Source organism: Pseudophryne corroboree, chromosome 4 (assembly GCF_028390025.1).
Source record: "Pseudophryne corroboree isolate aPseCor3 chromosome 4, aPseCor3.hap2, whole genome shotgun sequence".
Lineage (NCBI taxonomy): Eukaryota > Metazoa > Chordata > Amphibia > Anura > Myobatrachidae > Pseudophryne > Pseudophryne corroboree.
Window position 1 is genome coordinate 693,514,826 of NC_086447.1, and position 19,910 is coordinate 693,534,735.

The 19,910-nt window shown below is 40.1% G+C and overlaps 4 pseudogenes; all 4 read right to left on the bottom strand.

Moving 5' to 3' along the window:
- Positions 1–9,134: 9,134 nt before the first annotated feature.
- On the bottom strand, positions 9,135–9,254 carry LOC134913855 (5S ribosomal RNA; annotated as a pseudogene).
- A 106-nt stretch (positions 9,255–9,360) lies between these two features.
- Positions 9,361–9,480, bottom strand: LOC134913819 (5S ribosomal RNA; annotated as a pseudogene).
- Positions 9,481–15,699: 6,219 nt separating this feature from the next.
- Positions 15,700–15,819, bottom strand: LOC134913856 (5S ribosomal RNA; annotated as a pseudogene).
- A 106-nt stretch (positions 15,820–15,925) lies between these two features.
- On the bottom strand, positions 15,926–16,045 carry LOC134913820 (5S ribosomal RNA; annotated as a pseudogene).
- Positions 16,046–19,910: the final 3,865 nt, after the last annotated feature.

Sequence of the window (19,910 nt, forward strand, 5' to 3'; positions counted from 1 at the left end):
CCTTTTTTAATATAGGCACTACTTCCGCTATACGCCAGTCTTTGGGAACCATACCTGATATAACTGAATCCTTAAAGACCAAAGATAGCGGTTTTGCCAGTTCAGAGTGAAGCTCCATTAGAACCCTTGGGTGAATACCATCGGGCCCTGGTGATTTATTCATCTTTAAATGTTTTAATCGGTCACAGACTACTTCCTCGCTTAAATAAGTACCTATCAGTGGGATATTCTCATTATTGAGATTGTGTGTCAGTCCCTGAATTCGGTCTTCTCTAGTGAATACTGTTGAAAAAAACTAATTTAGTGTGTCCGCTATGTCATTATCATTTTTGCTTAAGACTCCCAACTTGTCTTTTAAAGGGCCTATACTCTCCTTCTTTAATCTCTTGCTATTAATGTATTTAAAGAATTTTTTGGGATTCGCTTTGCTTTCCTTTGCTACTAGTTTTTCAGTTTCTACTTTAGCCGCTCTTATTTCCTTTTTGCAAATTTTGTTACATTCCTTATAGTGCTGAAATGACTCTGCTTCCCCGTCAGATTTGTATTTTTTAAATGCTCTCCTTTTCTTGCCCATAAGTTCCTTTTCTTGCCCATAAGCAGTGAGCACAGATATTTGCAGCCACCTGAATAAAACTGAGAGGACGCCAGCCACGTCCTCTCACTATCATTTCCAATGCACGCGCGGCTCCTTTTATAGAACCCGAATCTCGCGAGAATCCGACAGCGGGATGATGACGTTCGGGCGCGCTCGGGTTAACCGAGCAAGGCGGGAAGATTCGAATCTGCCTCGGAACCGTGTAAAATGGGTGAAGTTCGGGGGGGGGGTTCAGATTCCGACGAACCGAACCCGCTCATCACTAGTTTTAACTATATAGCAACAAATGTATCCGGTTTCACACAGATCTAAATGAATCTAGTAATCTGAGTCTTATGGCAACAATGTGAGAGGGTATACAAAGTATAGGTGCCTTTTGTTGTGTAGGCTTTTGGCGCCAAAAAATTCACAGATTTTTAAATAGCTTCTTTCCTGTTTGTTTTATGGGTTCTACCAGTATCTCTACAAACCATACAGAGCAGACGTCATCTAATCAGCACACAAGTAGGGATTTTAGTGTATCCACCGACCAAGAAAAGGTTACGTAGGATACTTTCTGTCCGCCCTTTTGCTGATAGATTAAGTCTGCTGTGACCTGTTAGGCTGTGAGTATATGGAAAACTGGACGATGCCCCCAATTGAGAATGCTGATTTTCATACAGGACTAAAAGTAAACATTTTAAAAAGACATTTCATACACTTTAAATGAAGCCGCTGCGGCCGCTATACTTAATCCGCAACCTTCTGACTTTTGACACCATTAGCGTACAGAGTCCCGTACCGAGTACGGACTTTGCGTACAAATGCCGCGCTGGCTGTACAAAGTACACACAGCGCGTACACACCCAATGATACACCGTGAACCCTTAACAGCTATGCAATGCGATAATAATAATACACTTTAAACCTTAGCAGGGAAAGGAAGACACGACACCAGATTGTAATTAAATTACTGGGTTCCGACACCACAGCGTATTATTACTGAAAGGGGGTTACAATAATAAAGCAGTACAATACAAAAGAATAATGGCTACAGTCAATGATACATACTTTTGGTTTCGCTTGCGCTTCCCGGTCCGGTCCATGGTCATCTAGATAGATAACTTTGTGAGTCTTGTGTGACCAGGCCTGCAGCAGGCATCTTTTATACAGTAGATCAAAACATAATACAATAGACACTGTGTGCTCTTCTTCCATTGGTTCGGGGGTGGGACATATCCTGTGCACCGGAGATCATTGGTCAGCTCAAGAAGTGGGCGATGGCTAGGACTTGAGATGTGGTTTCTGTTGTTTGCATCTGAGTTCCCGCCCCATGACCAGTTAAACCCATCACATTAATCATACGTAAATCTGGTATTATTAATAACTTAATGTGGTAATATATAATAATATTCTTATTCCCATCAGATTAATGTTTACGTGGCTCTGAACAATATGATCCCACACATGATATGATTATCTATTTCCATCCTCAAGATATACATATATCCACATATATCCATATACTCATATATATATATATATATATGTATATATATATATATACATATACACACACACATACTCCTGCTATTACAATTTGTTAGGAATTATATATATATATATATATATATACAAACAAATAGGAAACCACAGCACTCGCCACCCCAGAAGTGGGGTGCAGTGTCTGCACTCGCCACTAATAGGGTGGGGTGCATGTAGCCCATGGCCGCCTACTCAAAAATATAGAAACAGAAAGTTCAGCACTCACCAAAATAAGCTCACTTATTCTCACAACATCTAGGAATCAATGAATAAATGATGGGGGTTTAGTTAGTGAATTGGCCAATGCACGGAAGCCTGCACACCGCTCGTCAAGGTACCCCACCTTCATGCAGGTCCTACACTAGCAGGTCCTACACTATCAGGACCTGCATGAAGGTGGGGTACCTTGGCGAGCAGTGTGCAGGCTTCCGTACATTGGCCAATTCACTAACTAAACCCCCATCATTTATTCATTTATTCCTAGATGTTGTGAGGATAAGTGAGCTTATTTTGGTGAGTGCTGAACTTTCTGTTTCTATATATATATATCTATATATATATCTATACAGTGGCGGAACAAGCGACCGGTGGGCCCAGGTGTGACAAAATGCTTTGGGCCCCCCCATCCCATCCAAGTCCACCCCCTCACCCCTGGAGAGGATCTGGTGAGGGGGACCTGCTCAGGGCCAGAGAAATGGATACCTAGCAACAGTGCCGTAACTAGACATTTTAGCACTGTGTGCAAGAAACGGCATCGGAGCCCCACCCCTGCATGCAAAACAGGGGCAGTGCGTGCCGTAGGCGCGCGCAAAAATACATAGTGGCGTGGCTTCGTGGGGAAGGGGTATGGCCACAAAATAATACCAATTCATAAAACGGTGCACAGTAGTCTCCATTATTCAAATTACGCCGCACATTAGCACCACTACACCAGGTAGAGACCCTTTTACACCTTACGGCAGACAGCGTCCCCTTTTTACACATTACGGCAGACAGCGTCCCCTTTTTACACATTACGGCAGACAGCGTCCCCCATTTTACACATAACGGCAGACAGCGTGCACTTTTTACACATAACGGCAGACAGCGTCCCCTTTTAACACATAACGGCAGACAGCGTGCCCTTGTTACACATAGCGGCAGACAGCGTACACTTTTTACACATAACGGCAGACAACGTGCCCTTGTTAAACATAGCGGCAGACAGCGTCCCCTTTTTACACATAATGGCAGACAGCGTGCCCTTGTTAAACATAGCGGCAGACAGTGTACATTTTTTACACATAACGGCAGACAGCGTCCCCCTTTTTACACATTACGGCAGACAGCGTCCCCTTTTTACACATTACGGCAGACAGCGTACACTTTTTACACATAACGGCAGACAGCGTCCCCTTTTTACACATTATGGCAGACAGCGTGCCCTTGTTACACATTACGGCAGACAGCGTCCCCCTTTTTACACATTACAGCAGGCAGATTCCCCCTTTTTACACATTGCGGCAGGCAGATTCCCCATTTTTACACATAGCGGCAGGCAGATTCCCCATTTTTACACATTGCGGCAGGCAGATTCCCCATTTTTACACATTGCGGCAGGCATATTCCCCCTTTTTACACATTGCGGCAGGCAGATTCCCCATTTTTACACATTGCGGCAGGCATATTCCCCCTTTTTACACATTGCGGCAGGCAGATTCCCCATTTTTACACATAGCGGCAGGCAGATTCCCCTTTTTTACACATTGCGGCAGGCAGATTCCCCATTTTTACACATTGCGGCAGGCAGATTCCCCATTTTTACACATAGCGGCAGGCAGATTCCCCATTTTTTACACATTGCGGCAGGCAGATTCCCCCTTTTTACACATAGCGGCAGGCAGATTCCCCCTTTTTACACATAGCGGCAGGCAGATTCCCCATTTTTACACATTGCGGCAGGCAGTCCCAACAAAGAAAGAAAGAAAGAAAGAAAGAAAGAAAGAAAGAAAGAAAGAAAGAAAGAAAGAAAGAAAGAAAGAAGAATTATACTTACCCTCTCTGCTGGCTCAAGCTCCTCGGTGCAGCTTGACGATTCCCGGGCAGTAGAGAAGGAGGAGGAGGGAGGGGGAGGAGGGAGCCGCAGCAGCGCTGTGTTATTGGTGGAGGCGCTGCTGCTGCTGCCCCTCTGCTTCACTATAGGCTGTTCTCGGAAGACAGCCTATAGTGAAGCAGAGGGGCAGCAGCAGCAGCGCCTCCACCAGTAACAAAGTGCTGCTGCGGCTCCCTCCTCCACCTCCCTCCTCCTCCTTCCCCCGTACCGCTGCTCCTCTTCTCTCTGGGCGGCTGTGCGCTGCGGGCAGCGGTTGCCCGCAGCACACAGCGGCATGTAATGAGTCAGTTTGACTCATTACATGCTTTGGGCCCCTGGACAGAGGCGGGCCCCAGTGCAACGCACTGGTTGCACTGGCAGTAGTTCCGCCTTTGTATATATATACCAACACATACATCTCCAAGAGTTCAAACTATGAATGTCACTATCTCAGATTTCTAAATATCTGGTTTGTATCTTGGTTAGCTATTTGCTAATTGAGTTTCTCACAGCTTCGGTTCCTGGGTATTGTCTCTTCGTTTGTTTTTGTCTTCAGGTGAGACAATGACAATCCAGTACTTATTGTTTTAAATAGAAACTCGGCTATCCTAGTAAACAAAGGTGTTTGCCTTCTTCATAGAATTTCAAAGCCTAGTGCAAAAAAGGCCATTGTATTTTAGTCTGTGGGAGTTTTAATTTATGTGTGACCGATCTTCATGCTATTTAGAAGAAAAAGCAGACAGTGTGGGATTTATACAATATATAGATTAGATTTATGATATGTCTTTGTGGCTTTTCCATGAGAGTACAAATTCCACTTTAATTACTCATACCATGCTCTAATGCGCAGGACCGCGGGAGCGACCATACGCAATTTGCGAACATGTGCAATCACAGCCGAACACATACGCACACGGAGGCCATCTATGTGGTGTTTGTACGCAATGTATGTATTGTAATATTTTCTGACGTCGACAAATCAGACACCATAGTACCCGGTGGTGAGGTCCAGCATAGGGGATAAGGTACTTGACCTGTAGCCCCTCCCCCAGCTCCGGGCGCCATCTACGGCTGGTGTTCCCGCCCTGGAGCTGCCTCACACTCTCCCTTGCTCCCTGACTGAGACTCTGGGTGCCATCTTCTCACAGTAGCTGTGACTGCTCTCCGGAACAACAGGGCAAGGTCTCCTTTGTAAATCCGCCTGATTCATCAGCACTGTGATTTTACAGACATTAAGTATTCTACATGTCATTCTAAGACAGCGTTAGTTATGAACAAGTGTACCTCTACCAGAATATATTGTACGAGTATTCTGATATATATACATCCGGTCTCGGATGCTGCATTGTTTTTATATATATATATATATATATAGTATGTATATATATATATATATATAAATATATATGGGCAAAATGGTATAAGGGTACTGGCGACCACTGGTGTAAAAAAATGTTTCAAACCATGTATATAATAAAATAAAATATACAAATTTATTTGGTACAGATAAAATACAATTAGTATGAAGGTAAAAATGTAAAAATAGAGGGGGGAGGGGTTGTGTTTTATTAAAAACACACACGCAAGGTTCTAAGACCAAGAATTTTTGCATAAAAATAATAGTAAAAATAATAATAATTAACTAACAATGTTCTAAAATCAGAAAAAATAAGAATAAAAGAGAGTCTTAACTTGTAGGATGAGGGTCACAGAGGGAGAGCCCAACGCGTTTCGTCCTGATGACTTCTTCAAGGGGTACATTGCGGCAGGCAGATTCCCCCTTTTTACACATTGCGGCAGGCAGATTCCCCATTTTTACACATAGCCCTTGAAGAAGGGCTATGTACCAAATAAATTTGTATATTTTATTTTATTATATACATGGTTTGAAACATTTTTTTACACCAGTGGTCACCAGTACCCTTATACCATTTTGCCCATAAACAATTACAACAGTAACTCACCACTACTGCGTACTTAAGGGACGGCAGATGCCCAAAATTATTGGGAGTGTTTTTTTAGTCGGGTGTATCTGTAACACTTGTGGCGCTTGCACATTCTCTATTTTACATATATATATATATATATATATATATATATATATATACATGTAACCCACTGGTTAACTAATAATAAAGTATGTATAAAAATTGTAATAAATAGATGTATATATGATATCTATATATAATATTAATAGGTACATGTAGCTTGAACTGGTGAAAATGGATGTGTATATAATATAAATATATAGAAGTACTATTAAATTATAGCAAGGACTGAGAAAAGGCTTTTAAGATGAGACTCGCGGGGAGAGAACATGCTAGAAACCCCTCGTGCAGAAGAGAGAGATACCGCGAGTACAAAGCAGTGAGGAGGCAGTTAGCCGTTGGAAGGGTCAGGAGACCAACCGACTTCACTTGCGGAGGAGAGATGAGACTGAGCAGTAGCACCGGAGGAGACCGGGACACGCAGGGACCCTAGCCGCGAATACGATAAGGAGCAGACCGGAGAGTACAGAGGCAGTGCAAGGCGCCAGAGTGCGGAGACAGCCCCATATGCCGGAGTGTAAGTACTCACCCCTGATTGCCCGGCCATCAGTGCAGAGCCCGGTGTGATGGCTGCCATTAGTAAAGTGCGTCAAGTGAGAGGGGCTGACGGCAGAGAGGGATAGAGCTCTGAGACAGCGGCCGAACGAAGGACCTGGAGAGGCAGCATAACACAAGAGGAGGAGTCGGGGGAGTGACTACGCATTAGACGAGGTGGGATTGCAGCATACACCTATCACTCACACCTCACTCCAATAGCATTTCCTCCCATGGCAGTATACTAACTAGAAGTATATGGATGGATCACAGGCTCCCTCTAGTGGGAACTCTGTATAAGATACAAATTAAAATACAGAAGAAGCTATAAGAAGATGTATAGACTATAACACATTCTCTATGGTTAAAACATAAAAGAAACATAGTGCAGTGTTGAGTCAGGACTGTTTCATATACTCGTGGGCTAATTAACCCTATAGAACAAGCACCATATCAGTAATTCAGAAATAACTAAATACAATAAAGAGAGGGGACTGCTTTGAAATTCTGAGTTATTACTAACAAGAATAACGACAGGCTATTCTACTACCAAATTGAGACCCACTATACCCGGGAGTATTACTTGAGTATACACAGTTTAACATTTCTCTTAATCTAACCTGGATTGGGGAAAATAGCTGAAGATTGAGACTTTAATATTCATTGCAGCTATCCTAAACCCATATATGGATTATAAACATAGTGGAATTGAGGGACGGTAGTAATACTGAATGAGAAATATTCACAGAGGATTGGAACATAAGGAAGAACAGGGGAATATACGACTATTACAAAGATTTTAGGGAAGGTATGTGATATCAATCCAGTTCTTCACGATAGCCACACTCATTAACATTAAGGGCCCCAACGAGCTCATCATTGACTTCAGAGTACCCGGGTCACTCTTAGTTTTTAAATGTATACAATTTGAGATGTAATAAATACATTATTTAGGTGATTAATTGAAAAATCTAGTCTTATTATATATAATACTCAATGTCCTTGTGAAAGTATTAAACGATGTTGATTAAAGTTATACTATAAATTTTATCTACTTACCATTCATCCGGTTCCTGGTAGCAAGCTGAAAGGAGACTTGGATACTATAAGAGAAAACAGGTAAATGAATGTAAATTGTATATAATTGAATCCATATTTTATAAAGGTATTCATTGGGCTTACCCAAGCAAGCCTATATACATTGATATAAAGCTTGGGTGGAGGCACTACTATTGTAATCCATTTATAATAATATTCCAAAGTAGGGTTACATAAATGGAGGCACTGCTGAGATCCCAGTGAGTCTTAGTAAATTACTTTAATCAGAAACAATGGAAGGATTAACTGGAGACGATATTTACCACTGGTGTCAGAGGAAGGGGGTAAACCCCCAAAAGTGTATTGGAGTAGTAGGAGAGTTAACGGAAACTTCGGATGACACTGTGTTAAGAAAAGTGAGTACCCTGTACGGAGTAATAAGACCAAATATAGTGGACAACTGGGATGACGAAGCAGGAAGAAAGATTGCTGTCTTGGTTGAAACGGATAAAGAATTGGATGTGAATTTGATACCATTAATGATAATAGCTGATGAAGAAACAGGAAGAAGATGGTCCATAATTGGTCCTAATATCAGAGAAGAAAATATCACCAGTATACCCATCTCGGCCGTGATCTCACCAGAGGGAGTAGACAAAGGAGAAGCTAGTGGAAATGGACACACTGCTACAAATGTAAATGGTGGACAATTCGAGACCATGGTAGATAGGGTAGTCTCCCAACTTGAGAGATGGCATTATGAAGGGAGTTATCGGAGGTTGAGGATCTTTTCTGGTTTTGTACCCGTACTCACCGGAGAAGAACCATATGAATCATGGAAAGAAGCCGCCGTTCAACAAGCAGAGGAATGGCAATGTCCTGATAAAATGAAGAGACAGTACAGAAAAAAGTGTTTAGAAAGTAGACTCTTTTTTGGGAGCACTCTAATTCAGAGGGTAGAAATATAATTAATTAATTAATACTGGTAAAACCATTTTTATTAGATTATACATTAAAAAATATTTTTAGGAGTATTTGCGTGAAAAATTAGAAGCTTTGCGAAAATATAAAACACATTATAATTGGTACGTGATATCCGTATCACAGTGTATCGTTTGCCGGAAATTAATGACTGTGGTTACAGAGTTCATACATCATTGCACATTAAGATTTATGTAATGTATGACCATCATTTATTCAGCAAGTATCCATTGTGGATTACAGTAGATGCTGAGAATTAAATCATAGGTCATATGAAAGTCAGGTGCCCCGTAGTATGTATATATGTAATTATATATGGGTGACACTTTCTAGGGGAGTCAATTTATTGCAGTACCAGGGTGTTCAGAGGTGGTCTCCCATCCTAGTACTAACCCGGCCTTTCACTGCTTAGCTTCCAAGGTCAGAAGAGATTGGGCATCTCCAGTGATGTATGACCGCAAATATTGTACTCTCCCTCTAAGATCACCAAAAAATGTGCAGCCACTTTGTTATAGGAGTTCCAAAGTGCCCAATGTTTTGGGTGTGGATGGCAATATAGGGGAGTAAAATTGTTGCAGTACCTGGGTGTTCAAAGGTGGTCACCCATCCTTTTACTGACCCGGCCTTTCACTGCTTAGCTTCCAAGATCGGAAGAGATTGGGCATTTCCAGTGAGGTATGACCGCAAATATTATACTCACCCTCCTCAATCATCCAAAAAATTATATTATAATTGTCAAAAAGTAGCAAGTTATATATACATGAGGTGCAATAAAAAATTGGGATAATATGTAGCCACCTGGCTTATTCACCCTGTAACAATCAGCCACAGGTAACAATATACACATGAGTGAAGGTATATTGTGTGGGTATAATTTCTAAACACCACATAATGTCCACAATTAGGACTGGCCCATCACTCCATATATACATAAGGTGCAATAAAAAATTGGGATAATATGTAGCCACCTGGCTTATTCACCCTGTAACTATCAGCCACGGGTAACAGTATACACATGAGTGAAGGTCTATTGTGTGGGTATAATTTCTAAACACCACACAATGTCCACAATTAGGACTGGCCCATCACTCCAGAAAAAGCCCTAAGAACGCCATAAACGGTCGGACCACAAATAATTTTATAGGTGCAGGATATAATTATGCTGCACAGAGATGGGTTAATTTGTGGTATACCCTATTCGCACTTGACCAAGCAATAGATTAGAGGTGCCTGATGCATAGAGCCTCTAATGAATACCTGCATGTATTGTGGAAAAGCAGGCTAGAAATAGGTGCTTATTATTCGTTTGCACATGTGTTGATGTGCTTGAGCATAATATGTTCAAAGTTCTGAGCATTTGCTGCAATTAGCCATTCTTATATTTCAAAAGGAAAAGAAAACAGTCAGTGATAATTGTAGAATTGATATCAGCTTGCTATTGATGTCTATAGCTAATGAGGAATTTCCCAATTGAAGGCCTTGATACTAGAGGTATACAATCCATATGGTATTGCTAATTGGGACAATTGATCCTATGTTGTTCTTTAGCATAGTATGATGATAAGACTGATAACTAAATTGTCACTTGTGGTAGCTGCTGTTAATTCACAGAAAGGAAGGAAGAAAGAAAAGAGAAGAGTGAAAAGAGAAACTTTTTTTGTTTGCTGACAGGCTCTTGTCAGTGCAGATTGCAGTGAAAAAAGGGCAGGGTATACGATACCAGCTCCGGACTGGGTAGTGTCCCTGTTGGACCCGACTCCTGCCGTGCCCGTGCTCCTAAGGTTTCAGGGGCTGCAATGGCGTGTGGTCGAGGTCTCCTCGTTCAGAGGACGGAGCTTGCGGGCGTTTCCATGGTGATCGTTCTCGGGATTCCGGCTAGTGCGATCACGTGTGCGCATCACGTGATCGCTGTACTTCCTCCTGACGTACGTTTCGCATTCAGTGCTTGATCACAGGATGTGCTGTATTAGCAGAGAGTTACAGTTTTTAAACGAGAGTGTTGGTGATTGATTGGACCAGTAGTTAATTAGCTCTGAGTCAGCCCACATAGGATCATTTGATTGCATGATTATGGATAATGGATGTTCCTTATAAAATGGCAATTAAAGATGTTTGATCAAAATAGTATACGTAGTGATCTAATTAGGATAAATGAATAATAATGATGTTATGCCATTTGTTATCTTAATAGGCTAATTTGTGTGGCAGTTCATAATATGTAATAAATTTGTTATATTGCTATGCTGCATGTAATGAATTATATAGGTACTAATTGATTCCAATTCTAGTGTGTGTGTTATTCATTACGTATATAGGCTTGTTATATTGGCCCAGGATTGAGTGAAAAATAGTATTGTTATGATTATATGTTTAGGAGAGAAAGAAAGAGAAGATAGTGTAGTGGGTTGAAGTGTAGTAATTTAAAATTAATTAATAAGGGGTGTGAGTTATGATGAATATAATATAGTGTATGTGGGGTCGTGAATTAAAAATTGAAAAGAGGTATGGGGAAAGTGGCACTAATAAGGAGTAACATAGAGTATAGGTGAAATGAAATAGAAGAAATAGTGCGTATAACTGGGTGAAATGTGTATGACTAAATTATGATAAAATGATGGTGTTGGCAAGTGTGTTAATTTATGTGAAATGCGAGGGCATATTAAAAAATGACATGAAGAGCCCATAAAAACTAAATTGATAATCAGATTAATTCGGGTTGAGTGGATAAGAAAGTGCATATGTTAAACTGGACTGGTGAATGCAATGTGTGCAAATGATGTGTTTGAATGAATAGGTATGCTAAGAAGAAGATGGTGGATTTTGATACTTATTGCCATAAATAATGTTAAAAATAAAAATAAAAAGTTTCAGTTCAAAAATACTCCATAATTTATGTTTTCATTCATCCCTGCTGGATGAGTGGAACCGAGCTTGAAAATCCACTCACTTTCTTTTCTAAGTAAACTTTCGGTGAGATTACCGCCTCGGATCCCGAGTCTTATCCTCTCCAAGCCAAAAACTTTTAATTCCTCCCACTTGCTTTCATGATATGTGTGGAAATGACGGGCGACAGATGTTAGTTGTTTCATCTTGGCTTTATCTGAGGCGGCATTGCGAATGGATCCTATATGCTCTAGAATCCGCTGTTTGAGAGGACGCGTTGTCATGCCTATATACTTTTGGTTACACCTGCATCTGAGGCAGTAAATGACCCCTTCAGTTAGACAGTTCATATAGTCCAAGATCTGTATCCTTTCCCCATATTTATCCTCTATTTCCTTAGTGGGATCGATGTGTTTACAAACTTTACATCGTCCACAGGGATATGTGCCAGTAACTACAGGTTGTTTTTTGGGGCATTTTTGAAAGTGGCTCCGTACGAATCTGTCCCTAAGATTTTTAGATCTGCGCCAACTCATGGCAACTTTGGGGCCCAGATTTTTAGACAAAGTTGGATCTGCATGTAAAATGTGCCAATGTTTTTGTATTGCCTCTTGGACCTTTCTCCATTCCTGGCAAAAATTCCCAACAAAGCGAATAGTTTTGTCGGTGCTTTTGTTTTTGAGATCTTTTTTAAAAATAATGTCCTCTCTTTTTGTGGATTTGACTGTTTTTATAGCTTTTTTGATTGAGGTTTTACTATATCCTCTTTCACATAGTCTGTTAGTCAAATCCATACTTTGCACTTTAAATTCTTTGTCATCTGAACAGTTTCTGCGAAGACGGAGAAATTCACCCTTTGGTATATTCTCTATAGTGGGAGGGAAATGGGAGCTAGTCTGATGTAGTAGTGTGTTTGTTGCTGTGCTCTTTCTGTATAGATTTGTTGCAATCATTCCTTCTGAGTTTTTGTAAATTGACAGATCTAGAAAAGGCAGCTCTGATTGACTTATCGTATGCGTGAGATGGATATTGAGATTGTTATTGTTTAGATGTTCGATAAATTGGTGCAGTAATGGTAGTTCGCCTTCCCAGATCATAAGGATATCGTCTATATAACGATTCCACATGATAATGTGAGTTGTGAAGATATCATTGGTATCCTTGAAGACAACTTCCCTTTCCCACCAGCCAAGAAATATGTTGGCATATGTTGGTGCACAGGCTGCCCCCATGGCCGTACCTCTTGTTTGGAGATAAAATTGATCGTTAAACGTGAAAAAATTGTAATGTAGTACAAAGTGAAGTAGTTTAACGAGAAAGAGATGAAAGTCATTTCTTCCTTCGTTATGTAGAAAATGTTCTACAGCACTTATTCCATCTTGATGGCTTATAGAGGTATATAGTGCCTCAACATCTAGCGATACCAGATATTGATTATCCTCTAATTTTAAATCGTATATTTTCCTTAAGATGTCAGTCGTGTCCTGGACATATGAGGGAAGATCCAATACAAAATGCCGAAGGTGTAAATCAAGGAAAATACTGGCTCTTTCTGTCAAACCCCCTATACCCGACACGATAGGTCTTCCTGGTGGGTTATGGATATTTTTGTGGATCTTAGGAAGCATGTAGAACGTTGGAATTTTGGGATTCTGGATTGATAAGTATTCATACTCCTGTTTGGTAATTATTCCTTGTGTTTGTGCTTGATTGATAATGTTGTCATAAATCATCTTATAATTCTGAAGTGGATTAAGTAGAATCCGTTTATAGCAGTTGGTGGTTTCCAGTTGTCGCCTTGCTTCCTTGATGTAGTCCGTTTGAGGCCAAATAACGATGTTGCCCCCTTTATCAGAGGGCTTAATGACCACATCATGCCATGTCTGAATTTCCTTAATTGCAGTTCTTTCTTGTCGGGTGAGGTTGGAGGATCCCAAGTATTTGTTTTTATTGATGTGAATTTGATCAAACTCTTTGGCTACTAGTTTCATAAAGACCTGTACTTCAGGGCAGATTTGTTCTTGAGGAAAATATGTTGATTTTTTCTTACAGATTGGTCTAGTATTGGAATCATCTTCTGTTTTTGAACCTTGTTCATCTTCCAGTTCTTGTAACGCTGAGAGTGCTTCTTGTTCTATCTGGAATAGACCTGGAGATAAAGTGTCCGATGTTGCTGCATCATTAGTCTCTACTTCCAATTGAGCCAATGGAGAGTGCGTCTCTTTGTTGGAATATAATTTAGTTAGTAGTAATTTTCTGCCAAAAAGTTTTAGGTCTGTTTCTCCTTTGAATCGATCAAAGTGTTGTGTAGGGGAAAAGGTTAGACCTTTTTGAAGTATGTGTTCTTGTACTTCCGTAAGTATATGCTCTGACAGATTAATAATCTTGAGTTTGGAGTCATTATTTTCAGTGGTTGGGGTTACCACCGGTCCGGTTGATGTTGTCTCCTGTATGTGTTGCGGGTCGTGGGGGGTGAGAAATCCCATTTTTGTGGTCCCTTTCTTCCTCTTGTTCCCCCGCCTTGTCTTCCTCCTCTTTGTCTGCCTCTTGCTCCCCGAGGGTCGCCTAAAAAAGATAAAGTTGAGTTTGGAGGATTGCTCGCTGTATCACTTCTAGTACTGGAGTGTCTGTTGGTGGTGAAGTCAGGGGTTTCTTCTGCTCCAGATGTCTCCGCCTCTGATGACGAGTATTGACTTGTGTGTCTAGAAGGTTCTCTTCTCCAGGATGTCTTCTGCCATTTAAAGATTTTTCCGGATACAAAATCCCTCTTATCTCTGGCGTACTTGGTCTTCTTTCTCTCTATAATTGTTTGTTCGTAAGCTTGGAGTTCCAATTTGTTTTTCTCAAAGCATCTCTGGAATTGAGAATCCTTTTCCCAGCTTTCTAATTTCTTACTCAAATCCTCTAAATTATGTTCACACTCTTCCAAAACTAGATTATTATGTTTGATTAGAATGTTCATGAGTTCGTTAGAGCATTTGAGTAAGGTGTGTTCCCATTCCTTTTTTAGGCTCTCACTTGCTAAATCAAATGTCGGAAAGACTCTTGGGCGCAGACCGCGTGGAGATATTTTATTCTTGATATAGTTTTCAAGAGTAGTCAGATCCCAATTCGTTCTAATTTGTTTACGTAAGACAGAGTTTAATTTTTGAAAGTCCTCTTCCCAGCTAATATGAGGTTCAGTATCAACTAGGTCACTCGGAAAGATGTCATCCAGATTGTCTTTATTCTTGCGTCTAGAGCAAAGTTCTTGTTTTAAACTGAAACTCATAGTATAGTATAATTTAAAAACTCCTAAGGTAGAATTTATGTATAGGGACAGGGTCTCCTAAGGGAAGGGAACCCCGTGCCAAATTAGTGTGACTGTGCTGGTATCCCGAGAAAGGCTGAGTTATCAGCCAAAATACAGTTTTGAAAAAAAGGGGAGTTTTTGGGAACCGCACAAGTCCTCAAATAGATTAGTAGTATAATTAGTAGCCTCTGAAAAACTGAATTATCTCGAATTGCTTCTAGATATAGCAACAAGGGGTATGGATAGTCAATCTTGGCCCCACCTGGTTGTTGCTTTCAGTGGTGCTCCACAGAGTCAATGTAAGGCAGTACAGAAAAAAGTGTTTAGAAAGTAGACTCTTTTTTGGGAGCACTCTAATTCAGAGGGTAGAAATATAATTAATTAATTAATACTGGTAAAACCATTTTTATTAGATTATACATTAAAAAATATTTTTAGGAGTATTTGCGTGAAAAATTAGAAGCTTTGCGAAAATATAAAACACATTATAATTGGTACGTGATATCCGTATCACAGTGTATCGTTTGCCGGAAATTAATGACTGTGGTTACAGAGTTCATACATCATTGCACATTAAGATTTATGTAATGTATGACCATCATTTATTCAGCAAGTATCCATTATGGATTACAGTAGATGCTGAGAATTAAATCATAGGTCATATGAAAGTCAGGTGCCCCGTAGTATGTATATATGTAATTATATATGGGTGACACTTTCTAGGGGAGTCAATTTATTGCAGTACCAGGGTGTTCAGAGGTGGTCTCCCATCCTAGTACTAACCCGGCCTTTCACTGCTTAGCTTCCAAGGTCAGAAGAGATTGGGCATCTCCAGTGATGTATGACCGCAAATATTGTACTCTCCCTCTAAGATCACCAAAAAATGTGCAGCCACTTTGTTATAGGAGTTCCAAAGTGCCCAATGTTTTGGGTGTGGATGGCAATATAGGGGAGTAAAATTGTTGCAGTACCTGGGTGTTCAAAGGTGGTCACCCATCCTTTTACTGACCCGGCCTTTCACTGCTTAGCTTCCAAGATCGGAAGAGATTGGGCATTTCCAGTGAGGTATGACCGCAAATATTATACTCACCCTCCTCAATCATCCAAAAAATTATATTATAATTGTCAAAAAGTAGCAAGTTATATATACATGAGGTGCAATAAAAAATTGGGATAATATGTAGCCACCTGGCTTATTCACCCTGTAACAATCAGCCACAGGTAACAATATACACATGAGTGAAGGTATATTGTGTGGGTATAATTTCTAAACACCACATAATGTCCACAATTAGGACTGGCCCATCACTCCATATATACATAAGGTGCAATAAAAAATTGGGATAATATGTAGCCACCTGGCTTATTCACCCTGTAACTATCAGCCACGGGTAACAGTATACACATGAGTGAAGGTCTATTGTGTGGGTATAATTTCTAAACACCACACAATGTCCACAATTAGGACTGGCCCATCACTCCAGAAAAAGCCCTAAGAACGCCATAAACGGTCGGACCACAAATAATTTTATAGGTGCAGGATATAATTATGCTGCACAGAGATGGGTTAATTTGTGGTATACCCTATTCGCACTTGACCAAGCAATAGATTAGAGGTGCCTGATGCATAGAGCCTCTAATGAATACCTGCATGTATTGTGGAAAAGCAGGCTAGAAATAGGTGCTTATTATTCGTTTGCACATGTGTTGATGTGCTTGAGCATAATATGTTCAAAGTTCTGAGCATTTGCTGCAATTAGCCATTCTTATATTTCAAAAGGAAAAGAAAACAGTCAGTGATAATTGTAGAATTGATATCAGCTTGCTATTGATGTCTATAGCTAATGAGGAATTTCCCAATTGAAGGCCTTGATACTAGAGGTATACAATCCATATGGTATTGCTAATTGGGACAATTGATCCTATGTTGTTCTTTAGCATAGTATGATGATAAGACTGATAACTAAATTGTCACTTGTGGTAGCTGCTGTTAATTCACAGAAAGGAAGGAAGAAAGAAAAGAGAAGAGTGAAAAGAGAAACTTTTTTTGTTTGCTGACAGGCTCTTGTCAGTGCAGATTGCAGTGAAAAAAGGGCAGGGTATACGATACCAGCTCCGGACTGGGTAGTGTCCCTGTTGGACCCGACTCCTGCCGTGCCCGTGCTCCTAAGGTTTCAGGGGCTGCAATGGCGTGTGGTCGAGGTCTCCTCGTTCAGAGGACGGAGCTTGCGGGCGTTTCCATGGTGATCGTTCTCGGGATTCCGGCTAGTGCGATCACGTGTGCGCATCACGTGATCGCTGTACTTCCTCCTGACGTACGTTTCGCATTCAGTGCTTGATCACAGGATGTGCTGTATTAGCAGAGAGTTACAGTTTTTAAACGAGAGTGTTGGTGATTGATTGGACCAGTAGTTAATTAGCTCTGAGTCAGCCCACATAGGATCATTTGATTGCATGATTATGGATAATGGATGTTCCTTATAAAATGGCAATTAAAGATGTTTGATCAAAATAGTATACGTAGTGATCTAATTAGGATAAATGAATAATAATGATGTTATGCCATTTGTTATCTTAATAGGCTAATTTGTGTGGCAGTTCATAATATGTAATAAATTTGTTATATTGCTATGCTGCATGTAATGAATTATATAGGTACTAATTGATTCCAATTCTAGTGTGTGTGTTATTCATTACGTATATAGGCTTGTTATATTGGCCCAGGATTGAGTGAAAAATAGTATTGTTATGATTATATGTTTAGGAGAGAAAGAAAGAGAAGATAGTGTAGTGGGTTGAAGTGTAGTAATTTAAAATTAATTAATAAGGGGTGTGAGTTATGATGAATATAATATAGTGTATGTGGGGTCGTGAATTAAAAATTGAAAAGAGGTATGGGGAAAGTGGCACTAATAAGGAGTAACATAGAGTATAGGTGAAATGAAATAGAAGAAATAGTGCGTATAACTGGGTGAAATGTGTATGACTAAATTATGATAAAATGATGGTGTTGGCAAGTGTGTTAATTTATGTGAAATGCGAGGGCATATTAAAAAATGACATGAAGAGCCCATAAAAACTAAATTGATAATCAGATTAATTCGGGTTGAGTGGATAAGAAAGTGCATATGTTAAACTGGACTGGTGAATGCAATGTGTGCAAATGATGTGTTTGAATGAATAGGTATGCTAAGAAGAAGATGGTGGATTTTGATACTTATTGCCATAAATAATGTTAAAAATAAAAATAAAAAGTTTCAGTTCAAAAATACTCCATAATTTATGTTTTCATTCATCCCTGCTGGATGAGTGGAACCGAGCTTGAAAATCCACTCACTTTCTTTTCTAAGTAAACTTTCGGTGAGATTACCGCCTCGGATCCCGAGTCTTATCCTCTCCAAGCCAAAAACTTTTAATTCCTCCCACTTGCTTTCATGATATGTGTGGAAATGACGGGCGACAGATGTTAGTTGTTTCATCTTGGCTTTATCTGAGGCGGCATTGCGAATGGATCCTATATGCTCTAGAATCCGCTGTTTGAGAGGACGCGTTGTCATGCCTATATACTTTTGGTTACACCTGCATCTGAGGCAGTAAATGACCCCTTCAGTTAGACAGTTCATATAGTCCAAGATCTGTATCCTTTCCCCATATTTATCCTCTATTTCCTTAGTGGGATCGATGTGTTTACAAACTTTACATCGTCCACAGGGATATGTGCCAGTAACTACAGGTTGTTTTTTGGGGCATTTTTGAAAGTGGCTCCGTACGAATCTGTCCCTAAGATTTTTAGATCTGCGCCAACTCATGGCAACTTTGGGGCCCAGATTTTTAGACAAAGTTGGATCTGCATGTAAAATGTGCCAATGTTTTTGTATTGCCTCTTGGACCTTTCTCCATTCCTGGCAAAAATTCCCAACAAAGCGAATAGTTTTGTCGGTGCTTTTGTTTTTGAGATCTTTTTTAAAAATAATGTCCTCTCTTTTTGTGGATTTGACTGTTTTTATAGCTTTTTTGATTGAGGTTTTACTATATCCTCTTTCACATAGTCTGTTAGTCAAATCCATACTTTGCACTTTAAATTCTTTGTCATCTGAACAGTTTCTGCGAAGACGGAGAAATTCACCCTTTGGTATATTCTCTATAGTGGGAGGGAAATGGGAGCTAGTCTGATGTAGTAGTGTGTTTGTTGCTGTGCTCTTTCTGTATAGATTTGTTGCAATCATTCCTTCTGAGTTTTTGTAAATTGACAGATCTAGAAAAGGCAGCTCTGATTGACTTATCGTATGCGTGAGATGGATATTGAGATTGTTATTGTTTAGATGTTCGATAAATTGGTGCAGTAATGGTAGTTCGCCTTCCCAGATCATAAGGATATCGTCTATATAACGATTCCACATGATAATGTGAGTTGTGAAGATATCATTGGTATCCTTGAAGACAACTTCCCTTTCCCACCAGCCAAGAAATATGTTGGCATATGTTGGTGCACAGGCTGCCCCCATGGCCGTACCTCTTGTTTGGAGATAAAATTGATCGTTAAACGTGAAAAAATTGTAATGTAGTACAAAGTGAAGTAGTTTAACGAGAAAGAGATGAAAGTCATTTCTTCCTTCGTTATGTAGAAAATGTTCTACAGCACTTATTCCATCTTGATGGCTTATAGAGGTATATAGTGCCTCAACATCTAGCGATACCAGATATTGATTATCCTCTAATTTTAAATCGTATATTTTCCTTAAGATGTCAGTCGTGTCCTGGACATATGAGGGAAGATCCAATACAAAATGCCGAAGGTGTAAATCAAGGAAAATACTGGCTCTTTCTGTCAAACCCCCTATACCCGACACGATAGGTCTTCCTGGTGGGTTATGGATATTTTTGTGGATCTTAGGAAGCATGTAGAACGTTGGAATTTTGGGATTCTGGATTGATAAGTATTCA